General features: G+C 35.0%; 1 protein-coding gene across 5 annotated transcripts in view; it reads left to right on the top strand.

Annotated features, from left to right (window-relative positions):
* Positions 1-27,483, top strand: part of LOC123318918 (homeobox protein abdominal-B) — a 157,326-nt gene that overhangs the window by 85,051 nt on the left and 44,792 nt on the right. For all 5 annotated transcript variants that reach the window (XM_044905701.1, XM_044905703.1, XM_044905699.1 and 2 more), the window contains exon 2: positions 249-333. The gene's annotated coding sequence lies outside the window, so the exon portion shown is untranslated. The remainder of the gene's footprint in view (positions 1-248; positions 334-27,483) is intronic.

The following is a 27,483-nucleotide window of genomic DNA, read 5'->3' as shown; positions in this document are numbered from 1 at the left end:
TCATCCAGATTTGACACTTTCGAATAATAGTTACCTACTTATACAACAAGTGAGTTAAATAAATGTTTACTCATTATTTATGTGCGTTATAAAAAATGTTAAATACATATTTATACTCTGCAAACAATATGACATAGAAACATTTTCATCGACGAAGAATGAGGAGTGTATGATTGACTAAAACATAAAATCGATTTTTTTTCACAAAACTTACTTTATCGATGCATTGATACACGCTTTATTTTCAGGTTTTCGCATTGCAATCCATAATGGAGTAGAGAAAAGTCAGGCTTGTCTGGAATTATCTCACATCTGTCCCGTCGGCCATCTTAGGTAAGTTTTGGAATATATTTTTTGGGGGGTCCTTTATCCACGTTACCTAACAAAGGTTTAGTCAACGACTGAGCATGTGAAACCCCACTGACCAAGATAATAGGGTCATTTCTAGTGGTGCCATGTAAAAATTGTCGAACCTGTCGTGAAAAAGTTTGTTGGGTGATGGTGGACTCTTTCTTTTGGTTTTGTTTTTTGTGCAGTTGTTGCAATTGTGAATTTCTCGTTTCATTTTTTTGGATTTTTGAAGAGTGTTGGGGTGAGTAATTTGTAATAACCGAAAAAATTCAGTTTTAAGTCATCTCAAAAGTGATGAGAATTTTAACTTAAATATATTGGAAAATCTAACACTATAATCAATCTTTTATTTTCGAAATTTTTCTTTCATCGAAGAAAAAAAGTTGAATTGGAAAATTCCATCAAATTTTATCCATTTTAATTGAATATTTATGGCTATGCCCAATACATGTAAATGTATACAGGGTGTTTTCAAAGGTGGGGCTTTTTTCGACAGAAGGTAGAACTCATCAAAATAATTCGTTCAACCAAAAATTGTCTATATAAAATATCAAAAGATGGCTGAGATACAACCCCTAGAAGTTCGACAAAATTTCATTGAATTTCAAGTACAGGGCTATGGGAGGTGTCTCCGGCATCGCAAAAACGAAACCAAACTAACATATGGCTGGACAATGAATGGTTTAGTACCAAGTTCATCGGATTAGATGCATCAGGTCACTTTTGAGAGAATCATATAATTATTGTATCGTGCAATTTAGGGTGAAATTAAAATGTAGAAAATCGAGACAGTTTCTTGAAAATGCTTATGTTAGGTATGCTGAAACAGTGCTATGATGTTTCCCCATTTCATCCCATTTTCACGACGATTGTTGGAATGTTCGAACAAGAAGATTTTGATGCCCATTGTGAAAAAATTCGTGAATAATTTAGACGGATTGTATTGGTGAAATTTTGAAGTATTATTTTATTTTTTACACTTGTGTATTAAGTCTTTTCTGTCAGTTGGTATCGAAATGAGCTATTTCATAAAATCGTGTAAGTTACTAAAAAATAATGAGAACAATTCGGTAATCCTAAGTTTCCATTTTCATTACCATGACAATATCGAACGAGCCAATATCCTCAACCAAACCACATGGTCGAAGCAGGAGATGAGTTTTTTCCCACTGTTTTGCGATAATTCAGCTGAAAAACGTTCTTGGGTCGTATTAGGATCTATTTCAGTAATCATTTTCATTTTTTTTTTTCAACTTTGTCATTTCGAAAGTTTTTACTAGGTGATATTTTATGAAACGCTTCATTTCGACTTGTTCTACCTTCTGTAGAAAAAAAAGCCTCACCTTCAAATATTAAAAACTATAATTATACAGATTCAATCAAATTAGGATATAGACGAGTCATCTAATTTGGATAAAACTCATGTTTCATTGAAAACATAAATCATTCCTCAATTATGATCTCAATTTTTTCCATTTTGCCTCGAATGTCTCAATTGGCTTCTAATGTCTCAATTTACCTATATCGACTTATCGATCAATATCGATGATATCGTTCCACTCAATTACATCGTTAATATGCAGGTATACCAACATTTAATTGTGATAATAAGCCATGTATGCATACTTTGATTGGTCATCATTGAAACGAGGTATTAATTGGCTCTAAGTGGTTGTCTACATCGAAAGTGTAGAGTTTAACTACTCAACAATTATTACAATTTGCATAATACATTGTTGCGTGAAGCTGGGTAGTTTACCTGGCGGACGCGCGTGTCTCTACGAAGGGTGCAATTTCGATGAGCACTCGCGGTAGTGTTGCATGAGTGTGTCCCCCAGGGATCTCGTCGGGTCCCCATATTTTTCTTCGCTTCTATCAATTTCGTATCAAATCGCGTTGTTTGTGATACAGGCGGCTTGGCAACGTCGCAGATGAGTTCAACGCGGAGATTTTCATCTTCTTGGCCTGGAAATGAGGCGGTGCATGCCCCACGTTTTGACATGTTTATCTGATACAGGCCGGATTTATCTGCGTGTGAGGACGGGGTTAGTTACTTACAGAGCTCGTAGCTGTCGGAGCGGCTTCATTAACTATGGTATCTTATGAGTGTTCGCTGAAGATATTTTTATTCGGTTTGGTGCTTCGGGTTCCCAAGGGTACTAAGCAGGGACGGACTGAAATCAATTTGAAAATGTTCCGAATCTGCAGGTAGATTTTGGATTTTTAGGCTGGGAGAGATGCCTCGATGATTTTCGAATTGGAAAGTGGAGTATAATGAGGTTTTTCATCTGTTTTTACTTGGGTCTCAAATTTTCGAAGATGGAATGTGGTTTGAGTGCACATAGTTCCAAATGTCTTCTTTAATTATCTTTCTTTATACATTCTTATTATATTAGAGTCAAAATCGAATATACATCGAGAATGTCTGTTGGCACTCTCAATGTTCCTGTTGAAAAATCTATCAATTTTCAAAGAAAGCATCCCACCCTGTACAGGGTGGGCAAAATTCGTCGTCTACTGAGGGGATCTCGAGAACTATAGCAGCTAGAAGAAAACAGACACATTCTCGAGCTACTTTTTGCTGACTAAGCCAAATCTTAAAACAGAACCGACCTTACATTACTAGATTTTGAGTTATAAACGAAAATTGAGAAATTGCCATTTTCAATAATGCTGAATTAGAAAAAAGTGCATAGGAAACTTTGTTCGACATCGGTAATTTCGATCACAGAGTACACAGATCCAGAATTTTTTGAAAAATAGATGGAGGGCAGTGAAAACAGCGAATTAAATGAAATAAGAAACAAAAATATGAAAAAATTCAAATTAAACCAGAAAATACGTAACGAGAAATAATATACCTAAAATAAGAAATAAAAATGAAAACTATTGACGAAGAACTGTTTTTTTCCTAACCTTGGCTTGTCTTTTCCTTTTGTCGAAAAGCGAATTTTGTGATTTCGTCGAAGATGATGATAATTTGGCTGTCCGGTGACATATGACGTTGCTCATGGCATTTGTGCTGTGTTGACAAAACGAAACAGTTCAAAGGCTGATAATACGATGGTTTACCAGACAATATAAGTGTATCAATGGTAGATATTTCTTCATACTTCACCAGGAATATTGTCCTGTAAGTATAGGTTGAGGTGTTGCTTTCACAGTACGCCCACTGAATAAAGGTAACTGAAAACTGAGACTATGTTGTGTCTGCTGGCTTGTGAGTGATTAGTTCGTATGCCTGGTTTACCACGTAGTAACTCGAATATTGGTATTTTTCTCTTGAACCCTGATCCACTCCTGCATCTAGCGTGCATCCTCCATCCTTAGCTTCTCCCCAATCAACATTTTAATTAATGCCTCTACCGGTCGGGCGTATTTTTACCACATGGCCCCCTCGTGAGGTTCATTGCCAGAATTCTTATAGAGACGTACCATCTCCGTGGCTGTGGGCGTTTTGGTGAACGTCTTAGGTGCCCCGTCTGTTACACATTGTAAATTACTCGATAAGGTATGCGGTCGCCATCTTTGGGCGTTGGGAACGTCTGGTTTTCGACGTTTCTGGTTCTTTATCACTGGCCGTTCGTAGAAAAACCAGATCCGATAATGACCGCGGTAGGAGGCAGGCTTGTGTATGGCTGGAAGACTGAATGCGGCCGACCTAAGAAGGAATTCCAGGAAAGTTTTTGGTTAAGAGGTAAAAGTTGGTTGGGAAATTATTGGTTGTCTATATTCGACTGCTGTTTCTCGATGACCGTAATTTACCCCAATTACAGGGTGTGCAAACATAGATTCGCAAGATAAAAATATTGGACATTCCATACCTAAAGGAAAATATTCTCTGAAATAATTGTTTATGTTTTATTCTTGAGTGTTTTGTCTTCGAAATTATTGTCAAGAGTTTGGAGATTTATTGCCTGGTGTCAGACAAGACTCGCACCAAATTTAAGCATGTTTTTTCCAGTTATCTTCAAGGAGAAAACTGAATGTCTAACGAAAAACTAATTTTGTCATTATTTTCTCGAACCTATCTATATTCCTTAAACTGTGGATATTCCAAAGTTTCACCATTGAAAATGACAAAGCAAAAAACACAGTTTCGAAACATTTTTGCCTAAAAATTTCGCCTTTGTAGACGATAAATTATAATGTCATTCAATTCTGATAAAAAAAATTGTAATTTTAGTTATGATTCAGTTGAGTGGGTACATATTTGCTCTATCAACATAGTATACTGAGTGTGCAATTAAAAATGACTACAATTCTCGGAAATACAACTTCTTTGGTAAAAAATGCTGAAAAGTTAATGATATCGAGGTTGATTTAAAAAATTGGAATTAAAAATGGAAATAGATCTAAATATCCTCACTCATGGAACTCTTATAGTTGTCCCCTAATGTCAAATGTCACCTAAACTTCTCTGATCCTGAAATATATTGTATGGATAAAATGAACTTCACGCTAAATGTCTTAAGAATAGGTACAATGTTTTCGTTACAAATGCCACTCATAATTAAAACCAATTCACATTGTAATATTAATTTATGCTCAGTCATATTTGATTGAGTATAATTACTAGAGAAGGTGATGTGTTGTGCAGGATTGCATTATTTTATCGAATCTATAGATTATGAATAATGTATTTCTACATGTAATAATTTCTTTCTCCATTCTATGACCTTCATGTTCCAACAGAGTTTTCGCTTAATCTAGAAAACAACGAATTATCGATGAGTATTCATTTTAAGTGACATTGTTCCAAATATGTCATCCTGTCATGTAAAATAAGTTACTTCTAATGTTTCACGTGAATAAACTTGGAAACATCGAACAGTATTTTATCATTAATTGATAACCAATGTAAGACATCCATTATAATAATTACAAAGTATGATAACGTTCAGTAATTTCAACAAACTACGAAGATAGTATACCTATGTGGTAAACACCCAATTCTCGAAATATTCTATAACAATTTATTCTATTTTTGTGAATATAATATCATTCGGCTTCTGTTAATAATTATTATTATTCTTTTCACAGAGGAATCGTCTTGTATGAATTTATAGTTTATCCTCGACGAAAATATCGAAATTTTTTCAGACATTTTCTGTTATTCCTGTGGAAAAACAGAGCTGAACTCAAGACAGAAATTCGTCCTCATCTTTACATATAAGTCCTGCGACAATATACATATAAAACATCCCATAGTATTCGTCATAAACTGTAGATCACACCAATAAATCTAAATGCCTATAGTAAACGTCCAAAGAGACGGACCCTGCCCGACTTATCCCCGAAGTTGTACAGGGGGGGAAGGAATGACATATGCAAAAAAGCAGTGGAAGTCCTTCGGATAAGATTTGGAACTTCCACACGTCCGGAGTAAAAGGGTATTTTGGCGAAAAGCAAGAGCGTATCTAAACGGGGCTTTGTACCCATGACGGTCCCCGTCCGCGCCGACGTCCACTTTACGACCGGACTCATCTCTTATGTATTTTTTGTGTTCGGTGTTTCTATGGATACCTAGGGGCTCTTCGGATATCTGGGATGTTATGCTAAGGTCGGTCGATATTCAAATGGGTTTCGGGGAAGGATGCTCGGAACGCGATGAAAGATGACTGGACAGTTTGGGTATATACAGGGTGTGGAATTCGAGATATATTGAGAATTATCGAAATTTTCGAAGAATTGAGTAAGTTAATCAAAAGCAGTGCAACAGACAGCATTTCATGACAAATTTTCACAAGATTATTGAAGTTTTCAAAAGAATATCTGACAAACGATTGTCATCTTTATAATTTTCAAATATACAGGGTGGGTCTTTGACTCGTCCAAATATTTCAACAGTTGATTCTTGGGGTTCTTGGGGTCAAAAGAAACACTTTTTTCTCATACCATTTTTTCCGAATCGGCTCGGTTTAAAAGATACATGCTGTTGAAAAATCATAAAAAAAATGTTACTTTTAGTTCTATCTCACAAACGGTTCTATCGTGTAAAATGAATTTCGGAATATAGTCTTTCATTTATTTGATGAATCTTTTTCGAACACAAGATATCACCCACGTCTTCCAGTTTTCTCATTATGACCATTAAGTACCATAAAAATACCAAAAAAACTCTTGCAACTGAGTTGGACGCTACCTAATGAATATTTGAACGTTTCGTGAAATAAAAGTGTTCCTCGTATAATGCGCCGTTTTCCAGTAATTTGATTTTCAAAAATTAAAAAGTATCTGTGAAATTTGACTTTGACTGAATACAATTCTGTTTAAAAGATCCACAGATATTTTGTGTCACAGATTTAACTAGTTATTCTGAAGCTAATTTTATTTTGCCAGGGGTGGCCAGAGGTCAAAAAATGGGGAAAAATTATATCGATCTACGTCCTGAAATTCACCAATATATATCTCTATATTTTCGATCAGTTTGTCAAAATTTGCCAAGGACAGGTGACACTTTGTATATGTGGGGGTTTTGGGATGAGTCGAATTGTTTTTTTTTTCAACAGAGAGTTCTTATTTCCAGCAATGGCGATAGAATATTTATGGTCCACTAATTCTGTTAATTGAAAGATATTCTCTAAACGTTATTCCTTATATGAAGCCATATACGGGTGTGGTAATTGATGAAAATACCATACCACAATTATGGAATATGGTCAATAAATTAATTAGCAGGTGGTGATTAAATACCTCCTTCAGATTCGATATTTTCCATCGTGAAGGCAGTGGCGTACGTCCAGAGTGCATTTATTAATATCGTTTGTCCTCTTAACCGCACAGCCCGTAAATGCTGTACTTAAACAGTTTATAATGCTAACAAAGTGGCATTTTACTGTTAGCAACAAGCCATTATCATTATTACACTTTTACGTTTTATGTCTTAATTCGGTAGGACTTTATGTTGTCATCTATGCTAACAGCGAAAGTGAACATAAATAATTATAATGCTCGGCACATCTCTCTTTTTCCGCTACGTAATAATGGCAAACAATCGTTCGAATTTATGGGCATTTTATTAACGCGGCATAAAAACGTTTGTGGAGTCCGCCCGTTGTCGAGTTTTCTGCAAGTCCACGCGTGACATTACAGTTTCCGGCAATAATGTTGCCTCTCAGAAACGCAACTTCACTGTTGCAAGTATAGATGGCGCTGGATAACGTGTAGGGGAGTCATGCCTATCCTTATATTTTTTTTGTTTCCGTCTCGAGTACCTTTTTTAAGAACCCGGATGGAGTTTCTCATCTTCCAAACTCGATAAAATCAAGAAGAAAGTTTATCGTTTGAAATTTGAATTTAATCCAATTCGATTATTTTCTTTCGGAAAATTTGGCTGTAATGTGGTGAAAATTCATGAGATTCAATCCTGTTTTCGCTCATAGGCAGTGAAATCTTGACTGAAAAAAAATAATGAAATATCGTTTCGCAGAAAATTTGGAAATTCTATATAGATGTGTACGATGCACAGGGGGGCATGGGGGGGCCTCTTTCAAATGCTTTAAAAAAATTTCTTAATTGACTATTGGTTTTCATTCCAATTAAGGTCAATCATTTGTAGAAATGATGAAATAAACCCCATTTTTGGTATGATCCGAATCACAATGATAAAAAAATTAATAAAACATCTAATATTGGCAAATACTTATTTTCTTCACATTTTTGAAATAAAATCAATTAATTCGTTATATAATTAACATACAATAAATTCAATTATGGTACGAAAACAGAGTTATTGCTCTGTATGAAAAAAAGAATGAAAATAATAATTTTTTTTATATTTACCTAAATGGACAATTTTTTGATAATTTTCATGGAATGAGATATTGATAAAAAAAAATTTGAAAATTTCTTTAGTTAAATACTTGTAAAATAAATATCCATTATAAAATTATATACGAGTTAATTCGATCAATAGTTTCGGCACATAAAAGGATGTATGTAGTTTATATAGCTAATCTACAAATGATTTAATTTTTATTTTTGAAAATACAATCTTGTTAGAGCAATTATAAAGTTTTTCATCTACAAGAAGTTCGCCTTCATTTTTTTCAATTTTAGTAATAACGAATTCAATAGGTTGGAGGCAGAGCATTCAATGTTTGATTATTAATATATGATGGATGACAATTTCAAAAAACAAAATGATACACAGTTAAGTAAAGGAGATGAGATATTTAAAAATTCTAATATTATTCAAATTATTTCTGAACACAATCGTTAAATGCGTTATTTATTCAGATTCCTCTCACTGATACATGAATTATTATTGTTTAAAAAATTATTACACATAAATTAGGTGAAATTCTCAATTTCGATTCACAAGAGAACAGGAAATACTGATTGGAAGTCAGCATTTACATTTTTATCTTATCGATGGCATCTCTACAGTTTATCTCGAATATATTCACATATCACAAGATGTTGAGATGTTAATTAATGTTTATTCTTTGGACACTAATTGGAGATGACTGGTGTCCTTCGATGTATCTGGGGTTTTTCTTATTCATTCGTGGTATCTTCTGGAGATCATGACCAGTTGTGTGATGTCGTTTGCAGGACATTGACGCCTCTTAAAAAAAAAACAATTAAGCATTTATACAGAGAATTTTTCACATATTTTTGGTTAAAATTTAAGACTGCTATTGAATGCTGAAGAAGAAACTAGATTTTTATTATTTCTTAATTTTCTCCTCAAAATATTCCTTGGTAATTTATCTGGACAGAATCTGAGTATTATTTTATTAATTTTTTAAATCTACCTGAAAATTCCCAAAATAAAAAAATTTGGATAATGAATTCATCTTATTGAATCAATTTTTAAATTTGAAAAAACCTTGCATCGACGATTTCTGAGGAAAATATTGGAGAGTTTGATTTCTCAAACACCCTGCATAACATTTGGAAATATAAAAAATGGAAATATAAAAAAATGTCAAAAGTTATATTTAATGGGCGTTAACTGTCAAATTTCTTGCCCCTCAGTTTTTCCATATAGGATTAAATTGAAATGAAAGGAGGCAACTTGGAGGAAAATTTGATGGTATGGACAAAAATTTTTTTAATAGACCCCTGTTAATATTCGTTGATAATGTACCCTTATCTGATTCTTTTATAATCTCTCGCATCAATTGAGGCACAACTTTCTATAAAAATGTGTTCGAGGGTCTTGGAGAGATCTCATGTTTAGATGACCTCTCGCAGACCCCATGATCGATTTTTACCCGATTTCCATTTTGGTTTCCACATTGTCTCAAGCCGCGATCGATATAACCTGCAATTTCCCGCGCGTTCCGTGCAAGAAGGGATTTAGATCTTGGCGATTCGCAATTTGTAATTTAAATACGTAGCTCATGCACATCCGTAACGCGATATGACTCAGAACTAATTAAGTTTATACGATTTTAACGCCCTTCTTGTATGGTTGCCAGACCGACTTTGCCTTGTCTCTGAGAGACAAGCGCTACGTTAACTGCGATATGCGGTTTTCCAATTATGATTCGGGACTTGGTGGAAAATTCGAGAATATCAGTGCTTCTAGTCGAGAACAACTCTTATAGTCGCATGGAAACACCCAAAAGAGACAAGACTAAATCTACATTTTTATAGGTATCGAAATTTAGTGCCAATTATTCTTCAAGAAGGCTGTGACATCGTTCATACATGTATAGGTGGTTGAAATATGAAGATGAATTAAGATAATCTATAAGAACTTCTTACTCAGCTAAGAATTCAGTGTATTGTATCCCAGGATTAAAAGAAATAAATTTGTATATGGGTTCAGAACCTCGAAATAAGACGAACAGTTTCCAGAGATGGCTCCATCTCTGAAAATGCTTCGTTTAAGAGTTACGTCACTTGAAAATGGAGACATGGTTATATGGGTTTATTCAATTTTTTTCAAAGGTAGAACAAATGAAATTCTGCAGATGTACGAGGATATATTGAAAAATAATTAGCCTACTATAGAACCAAACAAAATTTCAATGTCAAAATATTTTATTACTCAACATATTCTCCTCTTAATTGAATACATTTATTACAGCAAACCTGCAACGTCTCTAGACCTTTCAAAAAACTGTTTCTTCTTGCTCTCGTTGGAAGAAAATTTACGACCTTTTAAACTTTTTTTCAGTTGAGGACACAGATTATAGTCGGATGAAGCCAAATCTGTTGAATGAGGGGGGTGTTCTTGTGATTCAAACCCTAAATCACGAATTTTTTTGCATGGCAGCATGAGATTTGTGTGCAGTGTCGTTGTCCTGCAAGAATAAAACACCTTTGGATAGCTTTCTGCTTTTTTTCTCTTTAATTTTTTCCCGTAGAGTGGTCAGTAATGTCGAATAGTAATCTCCGGTTATTGTTCTACCCTTATCCAAAAAATCAATCATGATTACTCCATGGCAATCCCAAAAAACTGAAGCAAGAACTTTTCCAGCAGATTTTTGGGCACGAAACTTCTTAGGTCTTGGAGAACCAGAGTGTCGCCATTCCATCGATTGTTGCTTAGTTTCTGGGTCGTAGAAATGTACCCAAGTCTCATCCATAGTAACAATTCGGTTTGAGAAGTCTTTCAAATCGATCACAGATCGAAAGCGATGCTTCTACCCTTTTGGTAAACATTCAAACATTTGAGGATCCATTTTGCAGCAATTTTTCTCATGTCCAAATCTTATATCTTAACCATTTTAAATACAGGTACTTGATGATGGCTAGATACTCGAATTTTTCGATTTTCACAATTTTGGTGGACATCTTTCTTTTGATTGATTGAATAACTCTGGTTTACTTTTTTGACATCAAACTTCACACTGACACTTCTGATGAGTTATTGTTCGTTGCTATGGTAACGGAATATTTTTTTTATGCACGGAATTGGTCTAGGCTGACTAGATGTCCATACATCCTCATATTTTCCTGATTTACTACCATAACTTTCCACTGACTTCAGATATCAACATCAAAATGTGTGCATTGGAAAGACAATTTCGTTTGAAAACTTGTTTCTTGAGTTTTTATCATGAAAATGATAGTATTTCTGTGAAAAATAAAATATGTCCCATGTCCCTTGCTTTGTTTTTGAACCAAAACCAGCCATGATCTTCTCAAGAATGTCAGTTTGAGCACCAGCATAGTTTTAACTATTTAGTTCATCGTGTGTACTCAATTTGTGCACAAATTATACCAAAAAATTTTCAAGTGAGGAATAAGCTGGTGTGGTATTCAAAAACAGACCAAAGGATCTAATTTATTCATTCACGGACACAGTTGAAAGGCAATAAAGAATAAATCGTCATTTCAATACATATTTTTTGATGAGTTTGAAGAAAAAGTTATGGTGAAAAGTAAAAAATGGTTGCCGATTGGAATATTTTGCCCTAGGTACCTTCACCTGTACCACAGGAATGTTCTCATTTTCGAATTATTCCTCTTAAAATCGAGCTCAGTGCTTTGCTGCCAGCCTCACTGTCAGAATGTATCTCTATGTCACTTTTTTGGCAGTTTCTTCTGATCAACCAAATTAGGATCAAACGATTACCAATTTTCTCCGGAATCTGCCAACATTGTAGTGAACTGAATGAATTTCAGATATCTTCGACAAACCCAATTAGAAACTCATCAAAATCTACAATTTCCCAAATTCCCCAGACTTTATTTCGCACAATCCAATCGGGATTAATCCTCTAATCCAATCTTCCCGGCTTCAAGCTGCAGAAGTTCCAATCGAGAAGTTATAAAATCTTCCTGATCCTTTTACTATATCCCTGATTAGTCTTGGAAGCAGGCCAATTAGGCGCTGAATATCATAATAATTCACTCGGTGAGAAGGTATAGATCTGGCAGGAACTGACGTCTATTGAAGAATCCACTAGTCAAAATTACTTTTTACTCCTTCTCTATCTGCCTCTTCTTGCAGGCGGTGCTGTCATTCCAGTTTAATCAGAGGGTTGAAGGAAATCTCACATGTTCTAGTTTCCAGAGACCTGAAATTGAAAGCTTGATTAGTATCTACTCGGGGACAAAATGGCGAGAACCAGAAATTGCGTGAATGGTATTGGCAGATCTAGGAGTCGACAAGACTATACTTCATTCAAATTTATTTTAGCAGTCGGTTGGCCATGAAATAATTTTCTCAAGTTTTTGTAACTAGAACTAAGTTAGGTTGGCACTCATGAAATGTCGTTGATGTCATAACGCCGTTGCCACAACTAATATCAATTTTTATTACGAAAATTCGAAAATGTCGAAAGTGATTGAAAAAAGAGACAGGGTTTCAGGAAGTGCTATTTAGAATTCAGGTCCGCTCTTTCGAATAGTTATACCCTGATATTCTAAAATCCACAATACGTCAGACGGTAGCGAACATATTCAATGTAAGAGAATTTATATAATGTTTCATCTGAATCTAAACGACTTATATTTCAGCTGAATATTTCCACAATAAGAAAGATTGTGAATGAAGAAGATGACAAAGAATTTCCTTCTATTGGGAGACCCAAAAAAGTAGTGGCATTTGAGAATTTTTTATTTGAGTGAAGTAATGCGAAAAATTTACTATAGGATTTTCGATAAATATCATCGGAGAATAAGTTCCTTAAAATGGATTTTTCTATTTTTCATTTGACTTGTCCTATACAATGTAAATGTCTTAAGGTACTAATAAATACCTAATTATTATAATTACATCAATGTATTAAGATGAATAGCCACAAATACGCGCAAGTTGCCCTGTTACTTGTTTATTCAAGTGAAATTTTTGTTCAACGGCGAAGTTTTGCATCTTAACTTGAAACTGGCTTTAATTCCTTTTACTTATATATTGATGCAAGATGATTTTTGTTGAAGAATTTAACATTTTGTAATTATCTGTTAAATCCTTCGGGAGATACCCATTCTCAACAACTGCATCATATGCATTTCATCTTCGGGTTAATATTTTTGAAATCTACAAATGATGTAAGCCAAAGAAGATAACGAACATTAACTCTCCTCAAGCTAGTGCATATTATGATATTATACTGATCTCTTGTATTTTCCATGCAAATAACTGGATTTGGTATGCCTTCAAACATTTTGTATAAACTTCAATTATGTTCGTCACATATTTTCCGAGGAGATTCGACATTGTGATAAAATACGTAATAACAGAAACTTTCACGTAGAACGGGCAACATAGCGTTGATTTGAAACCCAAAAATGTTTTGACAAGCTTCATAACCCCACATTTTCATACTATACAGAGTGAAATGTGTCAAATTTCCATGGCCAACCGACTGCTAAAATAAAATTGAATGAAGTATAGTTGTCTTGTTTCGTCTTGAGAAAAAGTCAAGAAATTTAAAAAATCTTGTCTCGGAGGGCCTTCAAACCGTCGAAAAGCGTTCGGATGGATTTGGCAGACGCTCAAGATATTTATGCTTGGTACCGAACCTTTTCTTCGTGAAATAACGCGTGTTGTGCCCGTATACTTTAGGCAAATTAAACATAATTAATCACGGAAGTGCAGCCACTCAATATTTATCTTCATATGGGACCATAACCGGACTACATTAGGCATAATGTATGCGGCCACCCAGGTCGTATCCCCGTCTCCCCGAACCGCCGATCTCCCTCCTAATTATCCGGCTGCCGTCGTTCGGCCATATTGGCCTTTACTGCGAATTTATTGCAAATTAATTTGGGTAGGTGAGCGCATTCCCAAGGATTTATCTGCCGTCCAACTCCGCGATGATTATAGTGGTTACAAAATGTCCGTCTCCTGCTACGCTACGGCCGTCCGAGCCCAGTGCTGCCAACCGGCGGAAAATTGACAGTTTCGAGCGGAACGAGCGGGACAGTTGGCAGACATGTTCGCGATAATGGTCGTTGGAGTGGAATGTTGGTAGCAGATATGGACGCGCAAGTTTCTCTTTATTTTGCCAATTAAGGGGTCGTTAGTCGGGATCTGTGTGTATGAATTTGGCTCCAACGGGATATTAGGGGCTAATTGGAGAGTCCTAATCGTTATAACGCGCGCATAGAAATGACAAAAGCCCTCTGAATGTAACTCGAGGAAGCATCATTTAATTTTTATATTTTGGCTCACACTCACACTGTTTTTCTACTTTGATTTGCCTATTGGTATCTAATAAATCATTGAAGCTACCAATGATATAACTCGTTTTAGTACGTGTACAAAATTTCATATAAAATCGTAGAAATTTCTTAGAATTCCTCACTATAATTCAGTTTAATTTTCTTGTCAAAAATAGTATAGGTCTCCCATAATTTTTTTAGAAAATGCTTCTGCATTAGATCAATTGATAACAATTTTATCCATTGAAAAAACCAACAATATGGAGATAACATTTCGGAGCCTATATCAAACTTCGTCCTCGATTTTTTTTATAAGCTTCTCATTCGTGAGAGAAAATTCATAACTTTCAATCAACTACACTGCGCAAAAAAATTAACGCACATTATGGAAATCTCAAATTTATTCAACAACTGACGGTGTTTCCAATGATAATTATTTTTATCAGAATTATGCATGCATATATTATCAACTTTCAACGGTTTTCTTCAATATAGATGTTTTTTCCCAGCAGGAATAAAAAAAGATGATATTATCAGATTTTGAATGTATTGGCTCCATTCTAAAATAAGTTGTTCTCGATCAATTCTAGTGATCAATAGTTTCTTTCGTTTGATTTTCTACACTCGATCGCTATGCATTGCGAAACACGCAATTTGACCCAAGAAGAATGTGCTCAAGCCGTAGTTTTGCGAGAAGAAGGGTGGACATACCTACACAAGAATTGCAGAAAGGTTTTGAGTTTCCCATACAAGTGTGTCCAGAATGTTGCAGCGATTCAGGGAGACAGGTATGAATGTCCGAAGACCAGGACAGGGTAGACCACGGGTAACTACTGCCATTCAAGAACGTTACTTGAGAGTTTCTTCGTTGAGACAACGGTTTGCAACCGCTCGCCTCCTTCTAATTCAGCTTGAGCAAACTCATGAGGTGCAAATTAGCACTCAGATAATATGATGACACGAGGCCCAGCTCTTACCCCAGCCCATCGAAGGGCGCGTTTGGATTTTGCGAGAGAGCATATCCTTTGGAAAGAGGCCGATTGGGAAAGAGTTCTCTTCACAGATGAGTCTAGATTCTGCCTCTACCATTGTGATCGACGTTTCCTTGTATACAGACGTCCACATGAAAAATATGCTGAGTGCAATTTCCTGAATACTACTGGTTTCGGGGGAGGATCAATTATGGTATGGGGTGGAATATCTTTGACTGCTCCCACAGACCTAGTGGTCGTTGATAATGGAGCTATGAATGCTGATAAGTATATAAGGAACATTCTTAAAGAGCATGTAGTGCCATTTGCCCCATACATTGGTGAAAATTTCATTTTTATGGACTATAATGCCAGACCCCATCGTGCGCGCATCGTTCAGGAGTACCTTAAAGTGGTTGAAGCCTCTCGAATGGAATGGCCAGCAAGAAGTCCAGATCTCAATCCGATTGAGCAGGTTTGGGACAACCTCAATAGAAGGCTGAGAAGTTCAAAAAATCATCCAGCTACTAATGACTTAGGAATCCAACTCGGAGAAATCTGGGAAGGATTAGATCAGAACATTTTAAGATCGCTCATTTTGAGTATGAACCGTCGTTGCCGAGCTGTAATTAACGCAAGGGGTGGAAATACCAAGTATTAAATCACTTATCAGCATTTCAGTATTTTGAAAATTGTTCATTTCTCTTCTTTCACATAAGATTCGGTGAAATCCTGAATTTTTCTTCCATTTAATGTGTCTTGTTTCGTTCAAAACCTTCCCGAGAGAACATAAAGAATAAGTTATAAAGTCAATGTGGAGTTAACTTTCATTAAAATTGAGATTTTCAGAATGTGCGTTAGTTTTTTTTTGCGCAGTGTATTTAAAAGAATCCAGCAATTGTAGCACTCTTTACAATTTGAAAATTTCAACGAAATATTTGTTGAAAGTAGCGTGGATAAAACCACAGTTTTATCTTTTTTTCTGAATTTCCCTGCCTTAAGGGAATCACCATCAGGTGTGAACCCCGATGTCATATGACAAATCGTGAGAACATTCATAAGAACAATCAGAAGAAGGAAGGGAAAGAAAAAAGGCGACATCTATAATTCACGTAGTGAAAATGCGTTGTAGCAGGAAAAGCAGACATTTTATGGAGTAGCCGTTATTTGTTAAGAATATAAACACCTCCGCTAGTTTTACAGCTAAATCGATCATAAAGTCGTAACTTTAATGTTTTATGATGGAGCCAGGTGTGTGGAGAAGCTACAAGTGGCTCTGAATTCGTAAAATCCCTTCATTTATCCGACAAACATTCTGTGATACGCAGATTTGTCCCAGCAGGACGATCTGAATGTTGACGAGCTAGAATAATTGAAACAGGTGCTAATTGAGGTATGAATCTACATTTTACATATGAGCCAACAGCCTGAAAATGGTTCGTATAGTTCAACCATGAACCTTAATGAAACACAGGCCAGTTACTCCATTAAATATTTTCATTCGTCGTGAAAATCAGCAGAATGTATATTCTAGGCTACGCCGTAGTTAACAGCAGTTGCTGAATTATTCCCAAGAATTTGACCTTCCTAGTTCGAATGGATTAGTGTTTCATGCAATTCAGATAATGTGAAAAATATTTCAATATATTACCTTGACTGCGTCAACTTTTTCTTCTTCATTTCATTCTCGGAATTCGAAGAAACCATTATATTGTTCGTGGGTAACATGAACAGGACAGCATTCAATCCACATCGTTCTCTTATGAAGTCTGAGTATGGTGTACAGTAGGTTTCTCATTTTGAATTGTCTACCTGAAGCAAAGAACAGCATTTACATAATTCTTGGAGAATCTAGATATAAATCTTCATTGTTAGTATTGTTACCAAAATTCATAAGTTTTTTGCTGTTGGTACTTAAACGGCAAAAAAATCCATTATTCTCGTAAAAAAAATTCAATATTTTTGGATTATATGGCAGGAAATTTTTTCAGCGTGTACAGGGCATTCCAAATTGCTTGATTTTGTCTGTTTCTGGTACCTCTCGATTAGATAAATAAAAACGTTGAAAGGAGTCCTGGGCCTGGTACTTTTTTACTTTCGAAAATATCTAAAAACGATAAAAACTTCTTACAGGCATTTTTTCACTGGGAATACGACACTATATTCAACTTCTTTTATGTCTATTTGTAACATATCCCCATACCAAGAAATCCAATGGGTTGAGGTCTGGTCATCTTGCTGGACAGACATTAGGACCATGTTTTCCCACCCACTGATTCCCGAATAGAGAATAAAACTATACAATTTGAAAAGTGATTTATTTTAGTGGTTCCATATCGTTCTGATATAAAATTTGCCTTATTTCACTTTTATAGGAGACATTTACAGGGTGTGTCTTTGACTCTTACAAATATTTCAACACTAGATGTTTGAGGTCGATAGAAACAGTCTTTTCCTACACCATCTTTTCCAATTAGGCCCTGATAAAAAGATATAACCATTTCAAGTTTTCATAATGAGGTTTGCCACCCCTGAAAAAAATTTCCTTCAGAATAACTAGCTAAATCTGTGACACTACACATCTGTGGATCTTTCAACCAGAGTTGTATTCAGCCAAAGTACCCAATTTTTCAAATTTCACAGATATTTTTTAATTTTTGAGCGTCAAATTAGTCGAAAACAGCGCATTATACGAGAAAATATGAAAAAGATTCAACAAATAAAAGAAAAACTTTGTTGTTTGAGGGTGTTTTTTTCACCCTCAGCACAAAAGATTAAAAGAAATGTAGTAGTATAGTATTTCCATTGAAAAATTGCCTATAGAAAGATCATTATCATCATCATTTTTAGATATTTCCGAAAATAAAGAAGTTATGACACATTTGTGAAATCAACAAAATATTAAAAATATGTTTAGGTATATTTTAAAGAGAAATGAAGGTATAGTTCAACAGTTTTCACTAATGGACTTCCCACGAAAATCGAGCCCAGAACTTTTATCAAAGTTTTTCCATATCTATAGTCTTCTTAGAAGATAGTACTTCTATAGAAGTACTAGAAATGGCCAAAAGCAAGCAATTTGGGATACCCTGTACGGACCAAATTACTGATGGTATTTCATAAATAAAGAATCTTCCTCTTCTTGTTGAAATTCTTGTCAACCACCCATCCAGGTTCTGAACTAGCTCAACGCTGCTTGGATCTCGGAAAAAGCCCAATATTTCGAAAAATACATATCAGATCGAGTTGAAGATTAGTAATTGGCTCTAAAATGTTGGTTTGAAGTTTCGTACAAAATTTGAGCTTCATCTGGCTTTTGAGAAGGAGACTCTCCAAGGAAGGCTTCAGACTACAAAAAAGTATATTAAATAGAGTAAAACAGCTGTGTAAAATGAGTAAACTTGAGGGAAGAAAAAACTGGTCCTGCGTAGCAGGTGGGCACAGCCAGTACTCAATATAATTAATACTTCACTCCAAAATTGTGTCAATGAAAAAGGTGGGTACCTATTAATACATACAGATGTTTAAAATTCAACCGGTTCATTGCACACTCTCGAAAAGTCACTCCAACATTCGCACCATATATCTTGATCCCTGTAATGGATTTTGTCCATTAGCTTAATCCTGTTCGTTGGAACGAAACCGTAATCTCTGAAAAAAAAAAAGAATAAATGAGCGATCTTAAAAATAACCTCCGCTCGAATCCCATCTCCGAGTTCATCGCACCAGTCACACAGCGACTGTCGATTTCTCAGATGGACTCTCTGGCGAAATTAGCCCATTGCAAGGAATTAAAATAATAGCCGGTTGATTTATTCCATTTTTCACGACCGGCGGCGGCAGATCAAAATCGTCGCAGGCCCGTTTTTCCGTAACGTTATCCGAGGGGCTCCATGGGCGCATGCTTGTAATTATGTAGATACATATAATCGCACGCGATATTGCCTGTACGGACGATAAATAAGTCGAAAATAAGCGTATATGTATAAAATCGGTAATTGACGTCTTGTCCTTAACATGTCCAGAAACATCATAAACTGGAGACTCGATTGGCTGTTCGTTTCGTTTTATGCCGTGACAAAATACGTGGAAAACGTCGCGCTTATTACATGTTACCGTTATTTTATGCTGTCCTCTCGATGTTCTGTCCCAATGTAGAACATGTGCTCTTATCATGCGAGTATCTATGAGAGGTCTAAAAATCCAAGTTCTTTTCAAGTTGTCCATGTCCATAAAAAAATGGCCACCATTTAAAGCTGGTTCTGATAGATTAAATGGAATTAAAAATGGAAAAAAATGCATGAAAATACAAAAAAAATAAAACAGAAATTATTCAGAATGATTAAAAATCAGCACAGATTCCGCGAAAAAAACTTTTTTTGCAGAATTTATCAGTTAAATTTGTAAAGATTTCATGTTAATTTTCTTTAATTTACTATTCATCTAATTCTAGGTTTTTTGAATTCTCCAATAAAATTCCAACTCCATTTTTTGATGATAGTCACTATAAGTTTAAAATGTTAATTTTATAACGATTTATAGTGTACTTCTATTAGTCTCACATTAACAATGCAGGAGGTATATTATTGTTGTGCACTAGGCCAAGGCGTTGTACTGTACTAGATTCGCACCAATAAAATACAATGCGTTGATCTTAGGGCCTACCCAGACAATTGCTTATAAATTACTATTCTCATTGAATAATTAATAGAATATGACATGAACAAATTGCATCTAATTGCTGGAAATTTAATGAAGGATAATTGATCAATTAGAGGCTGCAGTTGGATTAAAAAAGTTAATGTAGGCAAATGTGGTGTTGGCCACTTACGTTTTCTACGCGTGTACACATTTTCATTTATTGCATTATCATTATTTTTTTTATAGACGACTGTTTGACATAAATAAGAGGAGCACCGTGAATCAAGCAGGTAAAACTTCGTATAAAATCTATATCTGAAGAATTTCTTTGTACAAAATTAGATAGATAATTTGGAAAGAGTCTAAATTTAATTATTTTTTCAGTTGAAATTTATACCCCCACATTTTCCATAATTTTAAGAGAAAAACACAATCTATTATGAATTCAAGTGCAATTATTGTTATTGCTTCTTTAATTAATATCTTTAAGACTGAGCCAATGCAAAAATGAAATCATTTTGTATTTATAATCAATTAAGGGGTAGATTTTCATATCAAATGAATTTTTGGAAAATGTATAAACACATTCAAAAAAATTATAATTTTATTCTCGAACATTTTCGACCCTATGAAATTTTCTTTAAATAAATAAATAAATAACCTCATGATTTTTTCATTCATTGATTAAAAAGCTATCGGTGTTAGTGATTTGATTTTAAAAATTATATTTTTTGACCAGCATGGGGGGCTCCATTTTGTTCTATAGAATATATTTCATGAGAAATCTTTAGACACGACATTTTTTAAGGATTTCAATTATTTTTTCAATTTAATGGTTAAATTCTTAAGCAGAACCTTGAATTATAGTTGAAGAAACAGAGCTTCACGTTCGTAAAAGCTCGTAAGTATGTATATCCAAGCGTATACGTTTTCGACAAACACTAACCTAAAATTAAGCCTGGTTGTTTACCCACCTTTATCTGTGATTCATGTCGAAACAACTCGGAATCGACCAAAACAAATTGAACTGAGTTACTCACTGTGAGATATTACACAAGTATCACGGCATTCTTGAACGATATCGCGGTAATTAAGACACTAAAATATGGAGACGATTTCAGTACGACTAGTAATGGCGTCAGTGGTTTAGGCGGTAGAGGCCATACTGGAGATAGGCGGTTTTGGAGCAACAATAGCAGCGTCGTGGGGTTCCTCATCTTTGGCAGCTGTTTGGTCCTCATCGGGAATGGAAGCAGTTGTTGATTTTTTCCTTCTGGAAGGAAATTACGATGATTTTAATTTATCAACCCAAAATAATAAGAAATTACAAAGAAATCCACTAATAAATAATCGTCAACAAAATTAAAATGGATAATCGGTTGTAATTTACTTTAATAAAATAAAATTTCACAATGTCTCGTTTTAATTTTCATCAAAATATTTTATTTATAATAGAAAAAAATTGAAAATCATCAAAAAGTAACTGGAGATTGTCATTCGAAATATGCTAGAGTATTTTATTTGATACTGTTTTTGTTACCGGGTCACATTGATATTGTTATTTTTATCTCAAACTTTACTTTTTTTTATGTCATATATACAGGTTGAGTCTTTGACCCATAAAAATATTTTAACAGTTGATTCTTGAGGTCAAAAGAAACATTTTTCCCTATAGATACCAATTTTTGTGATGAAAAGATAACCATTTTGAGTTTTTATAATGAGCTGTGCCACCCCTGGAAAAACAAAATTACCTTCAAATAATTAGCTAAATCTATGACACTACGGATCTATGGATCTTTTAAAAAAGTTTCATTTGGTCAAACTACCCAATTTTAGAATTTCACAGATATTTTTGAGTTTTGAACATCAAATTACTCGAAAATGGAGCATTATACTAGAAAATATGAAGAATACTTTGCAAAACGTTCAAATATTCATTGGATAGCGTCTAACTTAGTTTCAAGAATTGGGTTCTTTGAATTTTTGGTATTTTTATTATGGTACATATTGGTCATAATGACAAAACTGGAAGACGTGGGTGATATCTTGTGTTCGTAAAAGATTAATCAAATAGATAAATGAAAAACTATATTCAGAAATTCATTTCTTTCGACAGCCTGTATCTTTTAAACCCAGCCAATGCGGAGAAAATGGTAAAGGAAAAAAGTGTTTCTTTGGTCCGCAAGAATCTAGTGTTAAAATATTTGAACGAGTCAAAGACTCACCCTATATTATTATATATAATAATATATAATAATAATTATATAATTATATTATAGGTTGATAATAAGCTTCAGAGTTGCCTTTTATCGAACTAATTTAAAGAAATTCCTCTTCCGCATTCATAAGAGTGGAAATTAAGAAAGAATAAGTAAAATATTGATATTCTTCATTGAATATTTTTCTGTGATGGAAAAATTTTAAAAAAATTAACGATTCACTCAAATATTTCACAATGCTATCCAAATACCGATTCAAGTAATAACTTGGCTATATAATAATATAGCTTCAACCCTTAGTGTTATAACCCCAACCCCTAAATTTTGAAAAAGAAAGATGGGGTACATCATTTGAAAGGCTTTTCTGTTCTGAGTTCATCGTCTTTGATTTTTTCCATTCAATCCATTTGTTTTCGAAATATTCTCATTAATATTTCAAACAATGTTGGTGTTCTTTTAAGCTGTGTACATCAATCGAATTTTCACCCATTTATTCTTCAATTCGGAAGATGAATCTTCTATACGGTTCGCCCGCACAGGTTATTTTTGAAAAATAAGGAAATTATTCCAATAATTTTTAGAATAATTTCTGCATGCCAATGAACGAACTATTTTTACCTCAATTGTTAACAAAAAAAAAACAAAGAATAATATTTTAATGTCTGGTGCATGGCAGTTGACGAATATCGTCGAAAGCATAGGATAAATTAGTAAATATTTGATTTATTCACACAGCATGTTTAACGAAATGACCAATTATGTATATATGTACAAAATTTGAATTTGAATACATATATCAAAAACTAATGGACGGAAAGAGAAAAATTAAATATGCTGAGCTCAGAATATAAATTCCTTTCAAATAAGGTACCACTTAACCCATCTTCCCGTTTCGAAATGCAGGGGTTGGGGTTGTAAAACTAAGGATTGAAGTGATACGGTCTTGAAATTTATCTCAGAAATTGTCCCACAAATTATATAATTTGGTTCTGCCGACCAACAGAGCAGCTGTTTCGTTTTCAATGCCCCACTGTGTAAAAGATATCATAACACAAATAAAAAAAATTACGCAGCTTGAGAAAATTTTGAGTTTTAGTCTTAATCACATAATTCATTACTTCATGTTGATCTATTGCAATTTTTTCGCAATATGCATGTTTCAGACTGAAACAATCGTAAATTTCGGTACACCCCTTCGAAAACCCAGACATAACGTGCATTTTCGTGACTTTTTTCAACGTTCCAAGCCCGATTCCCATCAATCTCTTCTTCGACCGCTGGTTTTTTGGTCAGAAATCGCGTGCGAATGGAAAGCACACCCTCTCTCACGAGAAAATGGTCGAAGGCACGATTCCCGGATTAGACTTGTACGAAAAGGCGCGGGCGGCGGGGGGGAAACCAGTCCCAGACGTTCCCGAGATAAAGATAAATGGGGCGAATGAAACATGCCAGAGCGGAGAAAACACGCCACGCCACGGCGTTCTTCCCAGAATCCGCAGGCAGACCGGGCCCGCTGATGCTCTAAATATTTCGACGTGATAAGTCTTTCCTCTCCATTCACGCAATCCGAACTTTTTGTCGAACGCTATACATGCAGTTTCTGGCTATTATTAGTCGACAAAGGCATTTACGCTAAGTAGGCGAGGACAAACACGACGCGGCTATGTCGAAAGCCCCTCGAGATGGGCAATGTTGCGTTTTATGACGGAAAAAGTTGAATGAAAAACATGACAGGAATCGGGAAGAGTGATTTGTGCAATGGCGATTGATCAACGCAGGTGCTTGTTGTGCGATGGCTCCATTTAGGGTATATGTTCTGAAAGGATCGTGATATGGGGCTAAATTCAACAATCTGGACGTCTTTCGGTCGAATACACTCGTTACCATACAAATATCTTCTAAGAAAAAGCGACATTTTGGAACTTTTCATGTGTTACCATTTCTTGATGAGGTAACATTAATTTAAGCTCATTGTACGAGGATATATTGAAAAGTTCTTAGCCTACTATAGAACCAAACAAAATTTCAATGTCTAAATATTTTATTACCCAACATATTCTCCTCTTAATTGGATACATTTATTACAGTGAACCTGCAACGTCTCTAGACATTTCAAAAAAAATGTTTCTTCTTGCTCTGCAAACCAGACCTCCACAGCTTTTATTACCTCCTCGTTGGAAGAAAATTTACGACCTTTTAAACTTTTTTTCAGTTGTGGAAAGTTGGTGAATAAGTGGGATGTTCTAGTAATTCCAACCCTAAATCAGGAATTTTTTGCATGCCAACATGAGATTTGTGAGCAGAGGCGTTGTCCTGCAAAAACAAAACACCTTTGGATAGCTTTCTGCGTCTTTTTCCGTAGAGTGGTCAGTAATGTCGAATAGTAATCGGTTATTGTTCTACCCTTATCCAAAAAATCAATCATGATTACTCTATGGAAATCTCAAAAAACTGACGTAAGAACTTTTCCGGCAGATTTTTGGACACGAAACTTCTTAGGTCTTGGAGAACCAGAGTGTCGCCATTCCATCGATTGTCGCTTTGTTTCTGGATCGTAGAAATGTAGCCAAGTCTCATCCATAGTAACAATTCGGTTTAAGAAGTCTACATCGTTTTCAAATCGAGCACAGATCGAACGCGATGCTCCTACGCTTGCACGTTTTTGGTCAACATTCAAACATATGGGCATCCATTTTGCAGAAATTTTTCTCATGTCCAAATTGACGTGAACTATATGATGAACGCGTTCGTATGAAATATTCAGTGCTTCAGATATCCGTTTTAGCCCAATTCGACGGTGTGATAAAATCATGTCATGAACTGCATCGATATCATAGGGACTGACACAAAAACTGGCCTTCCCGATCGGTCATCATCTTCAATGAAAAATTTACCTCTTTTGAAGCTTGCAGTCCAATTTGTCACGGTCGCATACGAAGGACATTGATCACCAAGGGTATTGAGCATATATTCGTAAATCTGCTTACCTCTTGACCCTTTTAATTACAGATTCTTGATGATGCCTCCAGTTTTTCGATTTTTCTTTCTTTTAATTTATTGCGTAACTCTGGTTTACTTTTTTGACCTCAAACTTCACACTGGCACTTCTACTGAGTTATTGTTCGTTGCTATGGTAACGCAGTATTTTTTATGCATGGAACTGGTCTAGGCTAACTAGATATCAATACATCCTCGTAGCTTAACTATTCTCAGCGAGAATAGGCAATAGATTGTATTAATTGAGGAATTGAGGAACTCCCAAAACAATAAACTGAGTATTCAAACTAAATAACCCAAGAAGTGAAGCCATAAAATTAAATTAAATCGAGAGAGTCAGAGGAGCTTTTGTGCGCTTGTTCAAAGACATAAGCAGTGTTATATAGTTTTTGTCAATTATTCAATTTTTTTTTTTTTCACCTGAAACACATAAGTATGAAGCTGCATTTTGGGTACAACAACTAATTTTATCGATTTTATACGAAATTTCAGCAAAACCTAGTCAATAACGATATAATTGAGCTAATAGTTATATCGAACAGTATTTTTGGTTATATTAACCCCGGAATATATGCAGAATTAGTACTTTAGAAGTGCAAATTCCTGAGAATCATCGCTATACAGCACTGTATCTATATCGAGAAATAATTTAGATTCCTGTTTATCCGGTCCAGCATTGTGAAACAGGCACTTATCTCACATGCATATATAAGACGGCCGAGAAATAAACCGAGTTGCAATATTTCTCGTAGGATTTGCCAACATCCGGACGGTAAAATAAGGTTTGGGGGCGTTTTATGAGACTCGAGAGAGAAGCTTCAGGATCATCATAGAAGATGTCCGATAATCCCTAAAGAAACGGCTCATTTCGAATGTATTTCACCCAAATTCAGAAGGTATAAGCTTAAATTTAAGCAGGATCGTTGTCACCGGTCGTTCCTGAGACTCGTAATGAGAGATTTGGCGACCAATAACACCAATACACTGACTTGCCAACCTACGTTCGTGTGAGGGAGTAGGTATACTCCATTCACTTTTATTTTAGCACTCGGTTGGCCATGGAAATTTGACACATTTCACTCTGTATAGTACGAAAATGTGGGGTTATGAAGCTTGTCAAAACATTTTCGGGTTTTAAATCAACGCTATGTTGCCCGTTCTACGTGAAAGTTTCTGTTATTACGTATTTTATAACAATGTCGAATCTCTTCGGAAAATGTGTGACGAACATAATTGAAGTTTATACAAACTGATTGAAGGCATACCAAATACATTTATTCGCATGGAAAACACAAGAGATCAGTATAATATCATAATATGCACTAGCTTGAGGAGAGTTAATGTTCGTTATCTTCTTTGGCTAAAGTTTGAATACGTTACACCAGTTGTAGATTTCAAAAATATTAACCCGAAGATGAAATGCATATGATGCAGTGGTTGGGAATGGGTATCTCCCGAAGGAATTAACAGATAATTACAAGAATGTTAAATTCTTCAACAAAAATCATCTTGCATCAATATAAGTAAAAGGAATGAAAGGAAGTTTCAAGTCAAGATAAACTTCACCTTTGAACAAAAATTTCATATGAATAAACAATTAACTGTACAACTGGCGCGTATGTGTAGCCGTTCATCTTAATACATTGATATAATAATAATAATTAGGTATTTATTGGTACCCTAAGACATTTACAATGTATAGGACAAGTCAAATTAAAAATAGAAAAATCAATTTTCGGGAACTTATTCTACGATGACATTCATCGAAAATCCTGTAGTAAACTTTTCGCATTAATTCACTCAAACATAAAATTCTCAAATGCCACCACTTTTTTGGGTCTCCCAATAGAGGGAAATTCTTTGTCATCCTCTTCATTCACAATCTTTCTGATTGTGGAAATATAAGTCGTTTGGATTCAGAAGAAATTTCACTGACCTGTCTATATCAATTGGCGTTTCTCATCAGTTGACAAATGACGGTGCTTGACTCTTAAATAATATATTGTACATTCTTTCAAAAAGTGAATTTCAAACTTTTTTTTATTTTGTGTGTGTTTGTGATTGCTTTCGTACAACCTTATAGCTAGTTTCAAATATCAATAAAGTTGGAATGGTATTTTTACAAATATTGAGAAAAAGATGCTCAGAACTCCTAAACCATTGAATATAACCGGCTTAATGGGCAGAAAGGCTTTCTACCACGACTTTTTCATCAATGGGCCACC

The sequence above is a fragment of the Coccinella septempunctata genome, chromosome 8 (genome assembly GCF_907165205.1).
Source record: "Coccinella septempunctata chromosome 8, icCocSept1.1, whole genome shotgun sequence".
In the NCBI taxonomy this organism is placed as follows: domain Eukaryota; kingdom Metazoa; phylum Arthropoda; class Insecta; order Coleoptera; family Coccinellidae; genus Coccinella; species Coccinella septempunctata.
This window is presented reverse-complemented; position numbering and strand designations above follow the sequence as displayed.